The 14,987-nt window shown below is 48.4% G+C and overlaps 1 protein-coding gene across 3 annotated transcripts in view; it reads right to left on the bottom strand.

Annotated features, from left to right (window-relative positions):
- Window positions 1-14,987, bottom strand: part of FLYWCH1 (FLYWCH-type zinc finger 1) — a 46,469-nt gene that overhangs the window by 18,370 nt on the left and 13,112 nt on the right. For 2 of the 3 annotated variants that reach the window (XM_014793521.2, XM_004438150.3), the window contains exons 1-2: window positions 8,266-8,402; window positions 6,333-6,449 (exon numbers count right to left, since the gene is read on the bottom strand). The gene's annotated coding sequence lies outside the window, so the exon portion shown is untranslated. Of the gene's footprint in view, window positions 1-6,332; window positions 6,450-8,265; window positions 8,403-14,987 lie in introns of those variants that run through there. The other variant, XM_087449491.1, reaches the window with a different exon arrangement.

The following is a 14,987-nucleotide window of genomic DNA, read 5'->3' as shown; positions in this document are numbered from 1 at the left end:
GAAGAATACTAATGGTTGTGAAATATCCAACACCAGGGTGCTTTGGAACTCCGGGGGCCATGCTACACAGGCATTACATCCCTCAGACCATCACGTTTAAAGGGCTGGTGATCCAGTGAGAGGAACAAATATATTAAATATAAAGGAGAGCAAATGAGAATTACTATTTAAGAAGTCTGTCACGAAATAAGCGAGTGACAAAAGGACACTGCTGTGTGATTCCACTTACATGGTGCAGCTGGAGTAGTCAAATTCACAGAGACAGAAGTCAGATGGTGGTTGCTAAGGCCGAGGGAGGGGGAATGGGGAGTTGTCCTTTACCGGGGACAGAGTTTCAGTTCTGGATGATGAAAAGATGGATGGAGGTAATGGTTGCACAACAATGGCAATGTACTTAATGCCACTGACCTGTACACTTAAAAATGATTGAAGTCATAAATTTTTGTTGTATATTTTACCCCACACTCGAAAAAACATCTGTAACAAACTGTCCGAGGTAATGCCCCATTCACCTAACGTCATCAGTGAACAAGGATCTGCGTACAACGCAGATTTTTGATTAACTGAAGCTATCCCTCTATGATTCAGAGTTGTGCAAGTTTTCTCTGTTTCACATTTAATCCATCGAGGACGGGTATCCTAAGCTGCCATCACTGTTCACTGTCTGGATACAGGGGGCAGACATATTTCAGCCTGATTTGGAAAATGAAGTATCTGCACCCAGTCTCCTTGTACATCCCCCCTCCCCTCGCGGTCCTTTCTCTACCATTCGTATCCTGCTCTCTCTGGTCGCCAAAACTCTCTGCCTTGGCTGGTGCTTTGCATTTGGACCATCAAGGTTCATCCATCTCCGGTATCCTAAAACAAAACCTAACAGAAACCCCTCCTTCCCTCAGCAGTTTGACTTCGCAAGAAGGGCCCACACCCTTCTTTCTCACCCGGGCCGTCGGGCAGCTGCCCCCCGACTCTGTAGACACCACTTTCCTCTTTGGCCACCATGCAGGATCAGCTCTGGCTCAGTCGGTCCATAAACCATGTCCTCCCTCCGAAATACCTGCCTGGCCTTTATGTGCCCTATCCATACAATGGAATTCATTCAGCGATAAACAGGAATGAAGTTCTGATAGACGCTACAATGTGGATGAACCTTGAAACATGCTCCCTGAAAGGAGCTGGACACAGAAGACAGCATGTCATGTGATTCCATTTCTCTGAAATGTCCAGAACAGGCAAATCCACAGACACAGAAAGCAGGTGAGTGGTTGCATGGGTCTGTGGTTGGGGGGGAGATTAGGGAGTGATGCTAAGGAGTGTGTGGTTTCTTCTGGGGGTAATGAAAATGTTGTAAAATTGATCGTGCTGATAGTTGCACAACTCTGTGAATACACTAAAAACATTGAATTATATGCTTTAGATGGGGGAATTGTATGTAAGTGAATCATATCTCAATCTGGCTGTTTTAGAAAATCCTTATAGGTATGCCTCGGGTCCCCAGGGTCACTTGGATGAAAAACACACTGTAACAAGCTTCTCACTCCTGGGCTTGGTTTCCTCATCAGAGGAAAGGGGCGGCATGGATTAGATATCGAGATATTTTGTAAGTTGCTAATATTATATTGTAAAAACTTTATAGAAAACATTTTTAAAATGTTAAGAACATGATATTAATAAATCACCCATAACCCTGCCACTCGAACGCACAGCTATTTCCATTCTTGTGTTAGTGCCTTTGACATACTTTTTATTTTCTGTTGCACACACACTGTGTTCAGCATGCTGTCTGCTATTTCATTCCCCTTTAGAGTGGGAAGCCCCAGCCTGCAGATCAGATGGAGCCTCTGTACAGGACCAGGCATTATGTCTCATAGGCCCCTAACAGTTATGAAAACACCATCTAAATCCTCAGCAGCAATACTCCAGAAGGCCACAAGATGGCGAGGGAGTGCCTTAAAACGCGCGTACGCATCCCCGGTAAAATTAAATGCTCGATGCGATGTTTCCAAAACGAGAATTTGGGAGTTCTTCCATGTCGCAAAAATAATTCAAGAAGCCTTCCAAAAATGTTTGTATTTTCAAACTTATTAGTCAGAAAGCAAAATCTAGTTAACAAATTCAGCAAAGACTATCTTTTCTAAGCTAAACAGTAATGTTTTCAAAAAAAAACCAAAGTGTTACTTGGACCTGTAGCCCTCAATCCACTTTTCTTTTCTTCGCTCTCTTCTCCACTCTGATCATATTTGATGTTTATTGACTAATTTTATTTTATTTATTGGTGACTTTAAAAAACCTTAAATAACTAGGAAGAAATATCGCAAAATGTTAAAAGTAGTAAGAATAGTGATTTATTTTTTCCTTAAACTTCTTTTGTTTTCTCAAAATTGTTTACATGTGCATTAACTCTTTTTACAGTGGGAAAATGTTAAACGCTTTAAGGATAAGCTGTGTCTCCTCCTTGGGAATTTTTCTTCAACTCCATAACTCTCAGAAAAAGCAGGGATTCCATTTCTATGTGACACGATGTCATATAAGAAAATAAAGAGCAATATAAACAACAAAACAGAGAAGTGAATAGAAATCAAGTACATTAAAATCCCTGTTGCGGGACTTGCTTAGCCTTGAAGTATCTCCCCCAAGACATGTATTAGCTACAAGGGGAAAGACAGTAACCTGACACTGGGGAAATCTCACAGATGCCCCTTAAGTGGCCGAGGTCAACTCCACCCGTAATAAGACACATCAACACTGTGACCCCCTCAATAAGATGCACGGAGGACATGGCATCATCTCTGTGATATTCCTGCCCCAATGCACCCCCCATTCCAATCTGACGAGCCACATGGGGGGATAGTCTACAAAACAACTGACCAGGACTCTTCAAAAGTGTCAAGGTCATTAGACAGGGAAAGGCTGAGGACCTGTCACAACTGGAAGAGACTAAGGAGACATGATGACTGGATCCTGGAACAGAGGAAGGACGCTAGGGGAAAAGGTGGTGACGTCTGAATACGGCAGTAGTTTCGGTTAATAGAGCTGTACCGATGCTCATTTCCCAGTTTTGATCACTGATTGTTGACATGCAGGGAGACTGGGTGATGGGTATGGGAATTCTTTGTACTATTTTCGTAATTTTTTAAAAGTCTAAAATTAACTCAAAAGGTTTTTGAAAACCCAAATTTCAAAATTATAGACACAATGGAAGTTGACAGAGAAAATAAGTGATCCAGAGACCTCCTAGGTGGAAGGGAGAGAGAGAGAGAGATACCCTCCTGCCCAGAGCCATGTAGTTGGTCTGAGCCAGGAACAAAAATCTTATGACACCAGCCCACACCTCCAGTACTGGCACCTAACAATCTCCCTTCTAAGTGGCACCATCACCCCTGCTCTGCCTCTGGGGAAACTGAGGCTCGGGGCCTGAAGTGAGTGGCCCAGGACCACACAGCTAGTGAGAACCAGGCCTCAAACCCAGGCCTGGATGGTCCAGGGCCACTGCACCTCCCTCTGCCCTGAGCAGCTGAGGCTTAAAGTGAGAAACACCGGTCACAGATGACACTGGTGCACAGAGGGGCAGGCGCCTGCAGAGGCAGCAGTCAGTTGCACTGAGGCCTCCCTGCAAACCAGCTGTCTCCTGGCTGATCACAGGACTTCCCGCTGACCTGGCCGATGGGAGGCACGGGGGGGCACTGGAGGGTGGAGTGAGGAGGGTGCCCGCAGCTACCTGCCCCCGCCACTGCCGTCTGCTCCAGCTTTTCTGGGGCCTCCTGCTGCCCTGGACCCTCGGCCTGGCTGGGGTGGCAGGTTCTAACCACTGCTAATCTCTGAGCTGCTCACCAATTCCTGTTTGGCGTCTCGGCTTTTCCACCCCCAGGGAGGGCACTGAAATCCCCAGTTGAAATCTTACAGTAGTTTCTGTTTTCCCTGTTGGATTCTGACCAACACATCCTCCAAGAATCTGAAGGACTGTGATTACAACACTTAATATTTACCCAGTGCCAACCGTGGGCCTGGCACGACGCTAAGGACTTTGTGTGCATTATTTTCCAAACCACCGAGGATCAGTTAGACTCTACTGTTCTTTCACATTGCAGAGGAGGAACATAAGGCTTAACTTTAGGTTCCTGTGACCAAAGCCAGGTCAATAAAGGACAGAGTCAGCATTGAAACCTCCTGTGTCTGCCTTCAGGGCCTGAATTCTTAAAACAAGTTAAAACGGTTCTTTTCAAATTGAGGATTCTGACCATAGGTATCAAGATAGTGGGTTAAGACTGGTGGTTCTCAATGGGGGTGATTTACCCCCCTGGGTGACATTTGGCAATATCTGGAGACATTTTTGGTTGTCACAACTGGGGGGGGGGGTGCGGGGCATGCAACTAGCATCTAGTGGGAAGGGGCCATGGATGCTGCTCAGCATCCCACAGTGCCCAGGGCAGACTCCCCACCCCACCCCACCCCGCCCCAAAGAAGGTTCTGGTCTAAAATGCCAACAGTGCAAAGGCTGAGAAACCCTGCTTAAGACCAGTGTTTAAAAAAGATGGAATAGACTAGAAAGGGCACATCCATCTAATGAGGTAAAGTATAGTTTTCATGAAACTTTTATTTCAGTTATTTGTACGTGTACTTCTAGTCTCCATAAGAATTACCCGAGCACTTGATAACATGCAGATGCCTGGATTTCACACCCAAAATTCTGATGGAGGGTCTGGAGAGGGACTCAAGAATCTGGATTTTTAAAAGTACTCTGTGAGGCTCTGGGACTGGTGGATCATGGGCTCCACTTTGAGAAACACTGGAACGGATACCCTTGAGGAATAGGTGGCCCACAGCTAAGTGGCCGCCCTAGGAAGGGTTGAGGTTTTCTTTGTGCCAGGCACCCCATGAAGTGTTGACACACACCGCCTCATTTAATCCATCACCTGGTCCAGGTTCCCTCATCAGTGCATTAAATAAAATCACTAACATCTGTTCATTTTAAATCAGTGGGAGAGTCATGATTTCATCGTTTTTGAAATGATCCTTTAAGAATTTAACAAGTTTCAGACACCTTGGGGTATTTTGGGGACCTCAAGAAGAGAGGCACCTGCCCAAATTTATAAGCAGTGCAGGTGAAATCCGGGGGAGAGGGCTTCCTGGGCACGGCTTCTGTACCTCAGGGTAGCAAATACCAGACTTGTAAAACTCCCGTCTGAGATTCCCTATGGGGACTTCCAGCAAAGCAAACTCAAGAAGCCCCAGATGGTGAATTAACCCACTTGTTGCACTTGTGCAAATAATGAGGCCAAATCTCACGAGACCAGCCTTATTTCATGCCAAAAATGTCTTTCACTGAGATCCTGAGACAGTAGGGAAAATCCGTGCTTCAGTGGAAAACTCTGCATTGTCTAGAACACCCTCCAGGCTGTGCAATTCCAGCCTTCACTGCCTTTGAGCAATTTTTACAACTCTGTATCTTGTGGATAACTGAGAACAATGCAAAATAATCCTAGTCTATAGAGGATAAATTCTCTCTCTCTCCATGTAAATAGATGTACATGTAAGTAACTTCCCACTTGGAAGAAGCCAGTTTTGCCTCCATTTGTACATTCATTTCAATATTCCTGATCTACAGTCTTCTAGAATCTTCTTTGTATTCTCTTGCAAACTGGTTGTAAGATCTTACTGGTTCCTTGATTAATAGTGAGTTAAGTAAAATCTTTCACACGTGTTCATTTTATATCTGTACGAAAGAGTTTTATTCCCTTTTGGTCTAAGGCACTGTTTTTCAAATTGCCCTGGTCATTGTCCAATAATCTTTGGGTTCCAGACACCAATTTTTAAAATACATAGAAAATACCAGTCTGCACTGCACGTAATAAAAGTGAGTATTATTTTATGGAACTTTTGTTATACATATGTATATTGATTCTAGGTGGATTTAAATGTATTTTTTATTTCAGATGGTCATTGTTTTGAGGTGAATAATTGGTCTTTAATGTATTTTATATTTAATTTTTACTCAGTAAAGATTTGTTGCATGAATGGAGTATTTTTAAGTCAGGCTGCTGTAAATGGAAACTTCAGGAGCCCCACAGTTCATGGCTCATCACTCTCTCAGCCTCTCTCCCCTCACCCCAAATCAAGGCACAGAGCAATCTGAGTGCAATACTCAGATGGCCTGCTCTGACACTGCTGTCCCTCTGGTAGTCACAAATGGCTCAGCGTAAACCCAACACCCACGGGACACACAGGATTCACAACTGTTAGGTGCCTCTTGGACACCCCTGGATCCAACCCCTAACCAGTAAGGTCCTGAGAGGCAGGGCCTGGCTGGGCAGCTGACGGTGGAGCCACAGAATTACCTTCAGACTCGAGAGGGACAGCCACCATCACCATCCGCCAACACCCGGGGCCTCTGCGCCGTCCGGCTGGGTGGGAGACCTGGGGCCAGTCCCATCACTTCTCTGGGCTGATCTCACCTGTGAAACAGGAAAAGGGGCAAATGAGATCTTGTATGTGAAATTCTTCTCTAAACTGTACATCATCACACAAGAACAGGAGTTCTTTGTCCAGGCCTGACGGGTGCTGAATAGTGGACTGGGGAGGAGAGAAGGTCCTGATGTTTACAAAAGTGCCTGGATGATTCCAATCGCTGTTCCCCCTCCCCCACTAACGAGCTATAGGGGCGAGTTGACTGGCTCAGAACCCTCCTACAATTACATGCAGAGTCTCTGAGTGCGCCTACAGGCTTTATTCCCAGGAGAGGTCGCAGGTGGCAGTGATCCCTCAAAGATTAGGAACTGCTATTCTAACGCAGGACTTCTCAATCTCTGCACCACTGGCATTGTGCACCAGATAGACCTTTGTTGTGGGGGGCGGTCCTATGCAATGAAGGTGTTTAGCAGCATCCCTGGTCGTGCCTTCTAGATGCCAGTAGCACCCTCAAGTCCTGACAACCAACAACGCTGAATGTCCCCTGAGAACCACTGCTCCAAAGCAATTTAGAGATGCAGAGGGCACAGAAATGGAGATCCAACTAATGGTATTCCCAGCCCCCAATCACCCCATTCCCCGAGGTCAGAATCTTAGCTATTTTTACTCCTCCCTCATCAGGCCTAATGTGTCCTCAGATCTCATTCTCTGTACATCTGATCAGGCCATCTTCCATCGCCTTCCCATTCCACGTCACCCCAGGGCTTCGATTCCCACCACCTCCTTAACGGTCTTCCCAGCCAGCATCTGGCCATTCCAGTTCTCCCTACACAGTGCCGACAGGTTAATCTTCCAAAGCTCAACTTTAATTTTTTCTCTCTCCAATAAAAATCATGTCCATCTCCGTTATAAATGCTCCACAATCTAGTCCCAACCTCACACACTAGCTCTTCCACGAGTCCAACTAGGAGCATTCGGAAGAGAAACAAGATAAACCTGATCTAATCAAACCAGAAAATTCAAATCTAGTCTTAGAAATGATTCTAGCCCTGAAAGAAGAAATGTCAAAATAATACAAATATACCCTTTCTTTGGAATTAAAGGTTACACGTGATTATCTGACTTTTGGAGCTCAGCATCCTCCAACAGCAAGGAGTAAAGGGAGCGAAAGACTGATGGTTAAAGCAAGGATCTCATTAGGTCCTGAAATCAATTTAATAGGTTAGCAATAGTCTTGTGGAATGAAAGAATAGAACAGAACAGAATAGAACGGAACAGGACAGAACGGAACAGGACAGATGTAGAGCAGATCGCCGCATCATGTGAGGCAGGGTGTAAATTTTGACCGTCAGGAATCTACATCTGCAGGCACAGGGTATGCACGTAACATACATTTCTCAGTGTAGGTTGAGTCAAAAAAGTTTGAAAGCCACAACCGGCCATCTCCATAATCAGAAGTGGAAGGAGGGGTGTAACAGCAGCCAAAAGTGCAAGGTCACGGGGACCTCCAGAGCCGCAAAGATGGGACGGAGCTGGGGATGGTGCCAGGGCGGGGACAGTACTGGGTGGGGCGCACTCGGCCAGGAGAGGCGGGCGAGTGTGGGGCTCCGTGATGTCGGGTGTCAGGGCTCAGTCCCGGTGTCGGGTGTGTTGGGGGGAAGGAAGAGCGAGGAGAAAGAGGGCGAATCGTGGGTGTAGGACAAGGAGGCGGCCTGAGCGCCGGGACGCAGAGCCGGGGGACCCCACTCCCCCGCCCCCAGCATCACATCAGCAGCCCTTGGGACCCCCGGGAGAGTCTGGCCGGGGGCGCGGCCACGCCGTGGGACCTGCGACCCTCCCCTACCCGCTGGGGCCCGTCCTCACCGGCACTGGCCGGGCGGCGACGACAGCGGGGCCCTCCCTCTCCGGCCACCCAGCCGCGGCAGGTCCTTTGGCCTCGGCCGCTGCAGCCACAGGCGTCAACCTCGCGCCCAGGACCCTCGGCCACCACAACCCCGGCGCGCGGTCCCCGCCCCCACCTGCCCTCTCGGGAGCGAGCCCCGTGCCCGCGCGCGCCGCCCCGCTGGCCGTCGGGAGCGCGCGCCACCCAGCGGTCGCGGGGGGCCAGGCCTCTCGGAACGCACAAGCGGGCTCCCGGCGAGCATGCGCAGCAGGGCCGCGGGAACCCATTCCTTGGGCGAAATCTTCTCCGGATCTTCCCTGCGCGGCGCCGGGCTGGCAGCCTGACCAATCAGCGCTGGGAGGCGGGGCCAGGACTCGCAAAAGAGGCGGGGCAAGCCCAGGATTGGGCGGCGGCGTGCGAGGGCGGAGCGTCGGTTGGACCTGCGGCTTGGAGCGGGGATCCTGGGCGGGGTGCCCTCAGACTTGTGAGTGGAGGGGACGTTAATTGAGAGTCTCCGATCTTGCCCAGGATTTGACTTCGCGCTCACTAAGCGGGAGCGTTTGTTTAAATGCATCTTTAGGCCCGTTAGTTTCCTTAGCTAGCCAAATGAAATTTCTTACGCAGCTCATAGAAACCTTCAGATGACCCCAAAACTGGGCCGATTTGAGATTCAAATAAAGGTAATAACGGATTACAACTTTGAATAAAATAAGAATCCACGAGTCGATACTGATGTAAATAAGTAAATGGGGAGAAGGGAAAGCTCTTTCTTATAGTAGAAAGCCAAGTAAAAAATGCAGAAAGAATGCTGCAGAAAAATCACCATTTGTGACCATCGTAAGTAATAACTGATTCAGGCAAAAATCATAAATGGCCACTAAAACCGGAGGGTGAAAGTTTAGCAAGGAACTAGTATTTACATAATCCCAAAGTATCTCCCCACAACATACTTATTAATTACAAAGGGGAATATAGGAACTTACAGTAGAGAAATGGTTCTCAAACTGTAGTCTGGGGGTTCCTGGAGGTCCCTGTGGAATATTCCAGAGGCTACATGACATGTGAAGTTGTAACAGGCTGAATGCAGAAGCACATATGAGAACCTGTAGTCTTCCGTTAAGCCTACATTAAAGTGAGTTGCAAAAATATAAAACAATGCCGCTCTTGTCACAAAATATCTTTGTTTTAGAAAATGTAGTAATTTTTCACAAAAATATGTTAACACATAAAGGGTTTATTATTGGTGTTTTTTGGTAGCAGCTTTATTGAGACATAATTCACATACCATACAATTTACCCATTTAAAGTGTACAATTCAATGGTTTTTGGTATATTCACAGCTATGTGCAAACATCATCACAATCAGTTTTAGGACATTTTCATCACTCCAAAAAGAAACCTTTAGCCATCACCTCCAAGTGTTTTTTTTTTTTTTTAACTGAACTCTTTTTTTTTTTTTTTTCCCCCAAAGCCCCAGTAGATAGTTGTATGTCATAGCTGCACATCCTTCTAGTTGCTGTATGTGGGACGCGGCCTCAGCATGGCCGGAGAAGCGGTGTGTCGGTGCGCACCCAGGATCCGAACCCTGGGCCCCGAGCAGCGGAGCGCGCGCAGTTAACCGCTAAGCCACGGGGCCGGCCCTCCAAATGTTAATCTACTTTCTGTCTCTATAGATTTGCCTATTCTGGACATTTCATATAAATGGAATCGTACAATATGTGGTCTTTTGTGTCTGGCTTCTTTCACTTAGCATAGTGTTTTCCAAGTTCATCCATGTTATAGCGTGTGTCAGTGCTTCATTCCTTTTTATGGCCAAATAATACTGCATTGTATGGATGGACCACAATTTGTTTATCTATATATCTGTTGATGAACATTTGGGTTAGTTCCACTTTTTGGCTACTGAATGAATCAATAATGCTGCTATGAACATTTATGTACAAATTTCTGTGTGGACATATTTTTTCAGTTCTTTGGGGTATACACCTAGGAGTGGAATTGCTGGGTCACATGGTAACTCTATGTTTAGCAGTTTAAGGAACTGCCAGACTGCTTTCCACAGGGTCTGCACCATTTTACATTCCCACCAGCAGTGTGTGAGGGTCCCAATTTCTCCACATCCTTATCAACACTTGTTATTATCTGTCTTTCTGATTATAGCCATGCTAGTGGAGATGAAATGGTATTTCACTGTGATCTTGATTTGCATTTCCCGGATGGCTAATGATGTTGAGCCTCTTCTCATGTGCTGATTTGCCATTGGTATATGCTCTTTGGAGAAATGTCTAGTCAGATCCTTTGCCCATTTTAAAATTGAGTTGTCATTTTATTGTTGAGTGTGAGTTCTTTATATATTCTAGATATAAGTCCTTTATCAGATATATGATTTGCAAAAACCTTCCCCCATTCTGTGGGTTTTTTCACTTTATTGCCCCCAGTTGAAGTGGTGTCCTTTGAAGCACAAAAGTTCTTAATTGTAATGATGCCCAATTTATCTTTTTTCCTTTTTTTTTTGTGAGGAAGATCAGCCCTGAGCTAACATCTGCCAATCCTTTTTTTTTTTTTTTTTTTTGCTGAGGAAGACTGGCCCTAGGCTAACATCCATGGCCATCTTCCTTTACTTTATATGGGACGCCACCACAGCATGGCTTGACAAGTGGTGCGTGGGTGCGTGCCCGGGATCCGAACTGGCGAACCCCGCGCTGCCGCAGCGGAGTGTGTGCACTTAACTGCTTGCACCACCGGGCCGACCCCGTGTTTTTTTCCTTTTGTTGCTTTGCTTTTGATGTCATATCTAAGAACTCACTGCCTAATCCAAGTTCACAAAGATTTACCCTTAACGTATTCTGAGTTTTATAGTTGAGCTCTTACATTTGAGTCTTACACCCATTTTGAGTTATTTTTTGTATATGGTGTAAAGTAGGGCTCCAACTTCATTCTTTTGCATATGGATATCCTAGTTGTCCCAGCACCATTTGTTGAAAAGAGTACTTTTTCCCTCATTTAATTATTTTGGCACCATGTTGAAAAGCAATTGACCATGAGTGTGAGGGTTTATTTCTGGAATCTCAATTCTATTCCATCCATCTATATTTATGCTTACGCCAGGACCACACTGTCTTGATTACTGTTGCTTTGTAGTAAGCTTTGAAATCAGAGAGTGTGACTTCTTCAACTCTGTTCATTTTCAAGATGGTTTTGGCTGTTCTGAGTCCCTTGAGTTTCCAATTGTCATCTTTCTTGTCAATCTTTTCAAAAATGAATCTCTATTTTAAATTTTGCATCATTGAGAACACACTCCACAGCAATTATTTCCATGTATCCCTGCTTTTTCCACCTAATGCTATATTGTAAACATCCCTCTATATTATAAGCTTATTTTACATATGATTGGCTACATAACTTAGTTATCTTCCTATTGGACACTTCGTTTCTGAATTTCGCTTATAAATATTGCTGCTGTGGCTGGCTTCATTTCTAACATTTGGGGAATCAGGGCGAAGAGTATATGGGAATGCTTTGTACGATTCTTGCAACTTTCCTGTAGGTATGAAATTATGTCAAAATAAAAAGTCGGACAAAATAATCTGCTCACCCTTTGGCATTCCAGGAGGAGAAAGCGTCTTTTTCTTATTGGTCCAGCCCTCGACATTGTCCAGCCCTCGCCCCCTAGTCCCTCCCTCGCCCTTTGGTCCAGCCGCAACTCACAGCGCACAGCCACTGCACACTTGTCATTTTCCACCACCCAGTGCGGTGGGGACCGGGACTGCTCCGGCGCGAGGAGTTGCGGGCCTGGACGCTGTATTTTGGGACACGTGGCGGGTGGCGGCCGGAGCGGCCCCGCATCATCCGAGCTGACGCCCGCCGTGCCCCCTCACCCGCACCAGGCGCAGGGACGCCCCCGCGTCCCCTCCGGCACAGCGCCCCGAGCCCTCCGCTCACTGCGAGTCCCCCCAGCCCCGCGGGGACCCCTGCCTCCGTCCGCTCCCCTTCGCCTGGCCGGAGCCCCTAGCCTTTGGCTGCTCCTCTCTAGAACACCCCACGCTCCCCCACACCCCCTCCCCTCCGCCTTCCTCCTCTCGCTCTAAAGCTGCTGCTGGAAGTGCCCCCCGCCCCGGGAGGTCCGGGCAGGTCCACGTCCAGGTTCCTTGGGGCGCGTCTGCCCCGGGCCTCCGGCATTTCCCGCATCCTCTATCGCATCCCTTCCTTTCCCATCCTCGGCGTCTTCCTCTCACACCTACGCTCAGCCAACCTCCGACTCCTCCGCCCTCCGTGTCCCCGCATCTCTGCCCTCCCCCTGTCCTCCGCGTCCTGTACCCCCTCCGCGCCCCTCACCTCTCCTCCCGCTCGCCCTCCCTGTTCTCCACACTGGGCACCCCAGGGACACAAACCGACAAACACTCCTGCCCTGGTGTCGCTGAGCTTATGTGGGGGAGAGGGGACAAGAAGTAATAGGTATAAACAGTGAGTCCCGTGGTATCTAGAACCTGGTACGTGCTGTGGGGAAATAAGACAGGGAGGAGGAGGGGCTGCACCACGTGTCGGCCTTCCTGTTGGAGGATGGCGAGGATTAAGCATCTCCCTGGCATCTCCGCGGAGCAGGCCTTCGGCGGGTCATCACTGAAGAGATTTCCCCCGCCCAGTCGCCCACCCTCACCGCTGCAGAAGGCACCCTAGAGCCGGTGTCCCGTCCTTAAAGAGCCCGGGTGGGCGTCCTGGGTCCGCAGCGCAGGACACACCGAGACTGCTGAGCCCCACCGCACTCCGGGTGGCGCTCACGGCCCGGGTATCGGTGAGGCGTCCCCACCGCCGCTGAGCCCGCGCGCGCCCCCTCCCGGCCGCCAGGAGCATCCGCCAGCCACCGTCGCCGCGGGGGGAATCCTGGGGTCTCCAAGCTCACCAGGAAAAATGCAACCCCAGGAAAAAACATGCAGAGGTTGTGCACACAAGAGTGAAGCAGAGGGTGCGATTATTATCATTTTCTTTTTAATGATAGTATCGGGTGTTGGCAAGGATGCCTGAGGGCCCGGCATTCACAGGCAGGGTGGGGGCGGGTGGTGACAGTTGCTGCGACCTCCCCGTGAGCAGCTATCTCACTTCCAGAGGTTTGTCCTCTGAAAATACAGGCTATTTCAAGGATTGTTAACAACCTGGAAACAGCTGGGATATGTCCAGCCATGGGAAGTGTTGGACAAATGATCACCCGTCCCCATAGTGGTATGTTGTGCAGTCAGTAAAGCGGATGTTGGAGACATTTGTTATAATAATATGTTAAGAGAAAATGAGCCATATCATCCCAATTTTCCGAATGTAAAAAATGCTATCATAGACTTATCCGTAGATGTTGGAATTACCGGAGATATTTGTAATATTTCTTCATAATCAGTATTTTCTATTTATTCTAATGACATGAATTCCTTTTTTAGCCTGAAGGAAATACCAATACAAGTTTTTTTTAAGCTGTGTTTTTGTTTGTTTGTTTCTTTGTTTGTTTGTTTTGGGTGAGGAAGATTGGCCCTGAACTAACATCCCTTGCCAATCTTCCTCTTTTTGCTGAGGAAGACTAGCCCTGAGCTAACCTCTGTGCCCATCTTCCTCTATTTTGTATGGGGGATGCCAGCACAGCATGGCTTGATGAGTGGTTTAGGTCCATGCCTGGGACCTGGGCCTGCAAACCCTGGTCGCCAAAGCGGAATGTGCGAACTTAACCACCATGCCACTCCTAAAAGTTTTTTTTTTTAATTATTTATTTTTTTATTTTTTTCCCCCAAAGCCCCAGCAGATAGTTGTATGTCATAGCTGCACAGCCTTCCAGCCGCTGCATGTGGGACGCGGCCTCAGCATGGCCGGAGAAGCGGTGCGTCGGTGCGCGCCCGGGATCCGAACCCGGGCCGCCAGCAGCGGAGCGTGCGCACTTAACCGCTAAGCCACGGGGCCGGCCCTAAAAGTTATTTTTTAAAAGGAAGTGTATAGTCACTCTATTTACTTTTTATCCCCATCATAATGCCCCCACCCACTCACAGAGTGCAGGGACCCAGGGCTGGCATCAGTCTTCAATCTCTGAGGATTTTTCTGCTCCATTAACACTTGTGGGAACCACTCTCTTCATGGGAACACATCCATCCAGTGAATGCCAACCGTGGGAAACCAGAGGGATCACTTCCCTCCTGCCCCTTTTCCTCCTGGATTCCCCTCCTGGTGGGTGGCACTGTCACCCCCAGCTGGGCAGGCCAGTCTTCTCTCCCTCATACCCTGTCCACAAACGAGACACCTGTCACCGAGCCCATCTCAGCCTCCTTCCAGCATCTCCCCGCTCCCTTCCTCCTCACCTCCCCCAAGGCTGTGGTGGCCCCTCACTGGCATATCAGCTCCCACTCTGGACCCCTCCAGTCTGTTCTCCCCATGGCACTGGGGAAAGTTTGGTAAATCAACGCTGACCGTGTCCCTCCTCTGCATAAATCCTCCCCCGGCCTCCCACTACCCCTGATGAACCTGGAACCCTCCCTGTGGCCTCCAGGCCCTGGGCCACTGGGCTCTGCCCACCATTCCTGCCTCCTGGCCTTCCTGTCCTGCTCCCTCGGGGTCCCAGGCTCACTCCTCCCAGGCCCATCCTCCTCACCCTTCAGCTCCTCCACAGGGCTTCCTCAGGCTGCCCTCCCTGAGCCCCACTGGGTCAGGTCCCTGTCATACGCCTAGGGGCACC

The sequence above is a fragment of the Ceratotherium simum genome, chromosome 26 (genome assembly GCF_057802395.1).
Source record: "Ceratotherium simum simum isolate JZ-2026a chromosome 26, ASM5780239v1, whole genome shotgun sequence".
In the NCBI taxonomy this organism is placed as follows: Eukaryota; Metazoa; Chordata; class Mammalia; order Perissodactyla; family Rhinocerotidae; genus Ceratotherium; species Ceratotherium simum.
The sequence above is the reverse complement of the archived record's forward strand: the minus strand, read 5'-3'. Positions and strand labels throughout refer to the sequence as shown.